Raw genomic sequence first — 6,000 nt, 5'->3', positions numbered from 1 at the left:
TTCCTTGAATTTGCTACTGTTCGAATGGGGCTTCTGGACTTTTTTACCCTTTTTTTCCCCCTTGGAGATATTACTGTGATGTATATTGTATATGATTAAATGGCTTTGTTTTGGAGTGCTTTCAGAATGCCAAGGATCTGGATGGGTTTCTTGGTTTCAGTTAGGTTTGTAGCTTTCTCAGATGCTAATTGTTATAGAGAGATAATTTCATTTGGTTGTAGAATTCAGGCTGCAGTCCTGTAGATGACACTTAAGAGTAAGCTCCAACAAGTAGGGATGGGGCAGAGGCGATGAAGAAGCACAAAATGTGCCTTTCCTCAGTGGACATTTGCCTTCAGTGGTGTGGGAGCTGCTGGACACGACTGAGAAGCACACTCTTAGAGCCCACGCTAAAGTTCAAACTGCTGGGATCAGCAATTCCCCTCTGGCTAGGGCTAGGTTAAATGCGCCCTCCATGCGCAGGTGTCAGCTCTATTATAGGACAGCGCTGAGTTCAGTGCCTCACAATTCCTGTGTTCTCCTTCCCCCAGTGCCCAGAGAGCTATCTGCACCTTGCTTCAGGTTGGGGAGTGTGGCATTGGTGATTCAGGACAGTTTTTTCTTTCTCTTCAGTGCCTCTTTCAGTGACACGAAGTTAAAACCAGGTAGTATGAGTGCTTACCTGATTTTTGGTTCTTATTAAGGTGCTTTCTTCTGTGATAGTTGTTAACTTGCTGTCCTTGTGGTGGTGGAGGAGACCATTGGTGGAGCTTTCTATCCTACCATGTTGCTCTGCTCTCCTCCTAAATAATTATTTTTAATGATTAAATTTAATACTTATGTAAAATATATAAAATTATAGACCCTGTCTCTTAAAAAAGATTAAACCAATTTTTAAAATACATGAAACTAATATATTTCCTCAAAATATTCCCTGATTATCTGTTTAGTTATTCCTATGCCAACACCATAATTACTCCGGCTTTATAATTTGTTTTAATATCTAGAAAGACGACAACACCTCCCAGCATCCTTAAAAATTGTTGATATTATCAATTATTTGGATTTCTATACAAAAAATACTTTAATATAATTTTAGTACAATTTGGCTGTAAATTGGCTTTACATTAATTTCTGTATGAATTTCAGAAGAACTGACATTTTTATATTGTTAAACCTGGGATTGCTACAAGTTCAATTTTGCCTCTTTATTTGTGTAAAACAGCAGGTAAAAGCAGGAGTTACTATGGTAACAGAGGCTGCCCCTGTTTACCATGAAGGGATGGAATTGCTGTCACATAATGGGGGCTGGGAAGAATATGTCTGGAGCTGGGAGATTTACTGAGGCCCCTCTTGGTGCCTCCATTTCCAGTATTAACAAAAAATAGGCAATTGCAACAACCACAGCCTCAAAAGACAAAGTCAACAGGGAGCTTAGACTCTTCAGGGATGCAGGTCTGTTATCCTACTATGCAAGCACCTTCACTCAGCAGAAGTTAAGAGAAACTTGAGGAGCAACATAGGAGGGAGAGTAGAAAGATTTATTACATGTTAGGGACAAACTGCAGCATCAGAGGCTGTAGCTTGTCCCATTAGCTATCTTGAGTGCCAAGATTTTTTTTTTTTTAATGTCTAGAAATTGCTGCTGACCTTGATGAATGAAAAGGCAGGGTCAATTTTACCTGGGATGCAGGTGGTCCTCTGATGCAGAGGGGATTGTAGTAGACAGCGGCGAGTGCCCAGTCCTTTGTGTTCTGCTAACAACTTCCAGTGTTGGTGTCCTGTGTCTGAGGGCATTTTCTGGAAAGCTGCTTTGCCTATAGTTGTGTCAGGCTGGAAGTGCCCCAGAAGTTATTCTTGCTAGAAGTAACTTTCAGGTAGTGATGACTTATGAACCCTGCCTCTTTAACCCTTCAGTATGAAAATCTCAAAGCATGTGTTTTGCAAGGTTCCCCAGAGTTTCTTTGCAACATTCAAATTTTGTTGCCCTCTTTGGAGCTGGTTGAGTTTCACTCTCTCCCTTTCCTGTCTCAAATCATGTAACCATTTGTCTTCTGGGGTTCTCCTCACCTCTCAGATAAACCAATCACAGGCAGCTTCCTGTCTTATGAAGGATTCTTGGCACACCCAAATGTGGTTGCTTATGTCCAAAGAAAATAAAAGTAACTGAAAAGTATTAGAACTGATGAAGGAGATTGGTATTGTAGTCACTATATATACATATACCTCTTTTTGTGTCCATGTCCATGTATATGTGTGTGTGCATGTATATGTGTGTGTCTACAAGCACACATACACACCCAAAAATGTATATATAATCAAATCACTTTCCTTGACACTAAAGGGAAGACTTGGAAAATAGAAAGAGGAAAGATTACTTATATAATGGCAACAAAAATTCAAAATAAAAAATTAACAAAAATCTTTATATAAATACAAAACATATTATTAGAATGAAACTTTTTACAACATAAAAAATATATTATAATATTCCATGTTTCTGGAAATGAATATTTACTGTTGTAAATATATCAAGAATGTATCAATTAATTGGCTAAAAAAGAAATAGTGTATTATATAATTGCAATCAAATTGTGATTGTCTAAAATCTTGACAAACATTCCAAAGTTCATATGAAATGATAATTTTTATAAGTATCAACTTGAAAAAGAAAAATAAAGGAAGAGAAAATTTATTCTATTTAAAGGTTGGCATTTGTCATTGATAAGTAGCTTTGTGGAAGACAATGTATGTATTCCTAGCTTTAGAAAGAATGAAAATAGAATCCCAAATTGGATGGATATAAGGGGTTATTTCAGGAATGTTATTGGGAATATTGAGAAAAAAATTGGGTGGATATCTAAATAATTAGGAATGGATTGAATAGTTAGCCTACAAATATCCAAGAGATAGAGAAACGTTTTCTTAATCTTGAAATAAATACCACAAGCCCTAAAAGAAAATGATGTTAGAATCTGATTTTAAATTCTGCAAATTTGAGAAAAGAAAATTATTTTGCACGATAACATGTAGAGTAAACAAAGTTAAAATATAAAGAAAGAAAATTAAGTGAAATTTAATTGATACACGTTGATATAAACATTTGTACTGTAGAAATCAATATAAAAGGAGGACCATCTCCAAAGGTTAGAGGTAACGGGTACAAACAGGCAAATTCCTCACACACACTTACACACACATGCACAGAAACTCCAAAGCAGGAATGGTATACAATAATACCAGCAAAACAAAGAATAGACACACAAAACAAAAATGAGTGAATATTTTTGGCTTTCAGATTAGCGAAAATTAAATAACATTCATAATATTAATTGCTGGGAATGGTATGGGAAAACTGGCGTTCTCATTTGCTCCTTATGGGAGGCCATGCGGCAGGCCAGGTTTCACTAATGCAGGCCTCCATCACAACTGTCTCAGTATTCAATGACTGTTTAAGTTAAATATTAAAAGCTAAAAAAAAAAAAGCCAGTGTCCTTATACAAAGGCTGGAATGTAACAAAAGCCCATCAAGAGTTTTGCCTAGGCCTTTCCTGGGCCTTAAAGAATGACAAAATAATGAAGGAATTCTTAACAGTAACATTTAGGATTATACAAGTTTTACTGGGGTTCTGAAGAAACTCCCCAGGCCTCCACAAACAAGTTTATTGGAGGTCTGAAGGAACTCCCGACCCTCAGTGATTTAGCAGGAGACAAGATAAGGGTGATCCTCCCAGCACCTAGACCCATTTAAATTAAGCAAAATTCCTGAGGCTCCAGAAGAAGGTCTTCAGGACTCAAACCTTACTTATAAATTAAAAGAAGTTAATCACTTATGTCTTTAGATGAATGCACGCTTACATGTAGACATATAGCTTAGAAGGTGTACAAGCTCTGAAAAACTTTTGTCATTTTGAGTTGGTCTGGTGATAAATTCCAGGCCCTCCAAATGTAACCAGTTACAGAAATAAAAACTCTCTTCCTCACCAGTTCATCTGCATCTCATTATTATGCCAGAGAAATAGCAGCCCAGCTCTCAGTTTGGTCCAGGAACAAATTCGGTGAGCCAGCCAGAAGAGACTGGGATGGTGCCGTGTTCAGTGGCCGGCAGCTCGCAGTGAGACAGTCTTCAGGAGGATCCCAGCAGCTGTCGGTGAGATTTCCCAGGAACGCTCTCAAAGGCTGTCCCATGCACAAAATTGCATGTCCCTGTCGCTACTGGGGAAGAACAGAGATCAGGTACAGACAAGCTCAAAAGGTGAGTTAACCGTATCATATGCTGGGAGACTATTGTTTTCCTGTTCTGGGCTTGTTAAGTCATTTGTCCGATACCACGAAGGGAAGCAATAAGGCTCATCCATAGACCCACTTTGCATTTTGGTTGAGATCTGGTTTTGAGTTGGTTTTGAGTCTGTTTTGCCTGAGTGCACTCCCGCCTTGTGTTTGTCTGAAATTTGTCTCCACTTGTTTATGTATCTGTCTTAGCCCTTTTAATGCCATGTGAACTTGAAAATGGGAAGTATTGGGTCCATTCCTGCTGAGAGGCCTCTTGGAAGGAAAAATAATTTCTTTAGGAACTCAGTGGTTAAATGTCAGCTTAATTAAAAGCTAACATCCAAGATGTGTATATGTATGTGTTCGTGTTTGTATTTAGAAGGGCTTTATGTTTTTATTTTTGTTTATTTCTCTCCTAGGGCCTTGTCTTTTTGAGCAAAGGGTTTTTTTCATCTCGGTGGACTGAATTTTGTTTTCCTTATTAATAGCTATTGCAACAGAAGCTACTGTAGGGTTTTTAAGAGAAAGGTATAATTTAGACACTTAGAAATGTCTTTGTTTGGAAAAAACTTTTTTTTTAAGTGCACTGTGAAAGCATCACACGGTCAAGCCTCATAATAATTCTCGCTTTTTGAAAATCCAGGATTTGGTGTGGGCTTTGCCCAGAGCTCAACAATCCAGTTAAAAAATAGGAAAAAGGAGGTCTTATGGTTTATAAAATGTACTTCTATTGACTTGCCTTATACATCGATATGTTTCTGTCTTGTGGACACCATGTTTCACTACTGAAAAATATAAAAGAGCTTTAATTAATTGGCTCAAAGAAAAATAAAAGCACTTAAATACTTTAACAGAGAAAAATAAAAGACTAGTCAAGTGCTTTTCCAAGTTTATGCAACTTAAGTAAAATCTTTAATAAATAAGCTAGCTTTAAAAAATGATTGGTAAAGTAATATTAGAAATGTCTTGAGTTTCCAGCATACATTTTTGTTTGCATTCATTGATCAAGCAATTTCATACTTATCTCTGCCAAATATTATAAGGTGTCAAAATGTGACATAGACACTACAAATCTATAACTTAGCCCAAAACAGAATAATCTTTGCTTGTGTAATTTTTAATAAATGAAACATTGATATTTTCTTAATGAAGATAGCCATATCCTGGAATACCCTAACTTCTAATTTTGTGGCCTTAGGCAGTCTAGTCCACAGACATAAAGAAAGTTTATTCTGGGAAAAGAGTGTTATCATCTTTGTTTCTAAGCTAAACCACAAACTAAGTTAATAAACAGGAAGCGCTTGGAAGTTAGAAGAAAGATGGAGTCAGTTAGGTCAGATCATTTTCACTGTCTCGGTTATAATTTGGCAATGGCAGTTTCACAACTTTAAATGATGACTATCTCAGTTTTCATAAATATTCTAGGTAAATGGTTAAAATAAATAATTAAATAAATGTAATGAGATAAATGCTCATAAAGAAACTTGTCATAATATAGAATCTAAAGTTATATTAAACAACAGATACTTCATTGTTTGTGTATTTTCCAATAAAATATATTGTAGGAAAATATTCTTTCTAAAATTTGTGTCCTTTTTAAAGAGTAACTAATTTTTGTCTAATTCAAAGTTTATTTAAAGGTTCTATATAAAACAAGGTAAAAGAACCAAGACATAAAAGATATATAAAGGAAGGTATAAAAGAGAGTTTTAAAGATTATTGGTAAAATAAAACTATCTTCAAAAATGT

General features: G+C 36.0%; 1 long non-coding RNA gene across 4 annotated transcripts in view; it reads left to right on the top strand.

Annotated features, from left to right (window-relative positions):
* The first annotated feature begins 1,232 nt into the window (after nucleotides 1-1,232).
* The window catches only part of LOC117978972 (uncharacterized), a 141,002-nt gene continuing 136,234 nt past the window's right edge, over nucleotides 1,233-6,000 (top strand). For 2 of the 4 annotated variants that reach the window (XR_004669593.3, XR_008624290.2), the window contains exon 1: nucleotides 1,234-4,234. This is a non-coding gene — a long non-coding RNA (uncharacterized LOC117978972). Of the gene's footprint in view, nucleotides 4,235-6,000 lie in introns of all 4 variants that reach the window. The other 2 variants (XR_008624292.2, XR_008624291.2) reach the window with 2 other exon arrangements.

The sequence above is a fragment of the Pan paniscus genome, chromosome 12, assembly GCF_029289425.2.
Source record: "Pan paniscus chromosome 12, NHGRI_mPanPan1-v2.0_pri, whole genome shotgun sequence".
Classification (NCBI taxonomy): domain Eukaryota; kingdom Metazoa; phylum Chordata; class Mammalia; order Primates; family Hominidae; genus Pan; species Pan paniscus.
The sequence above is the reverse complement of the archived record's forward strand: the minus strand, read 5'-3'. Positions and strand labels throughout refer to the sequence as shown.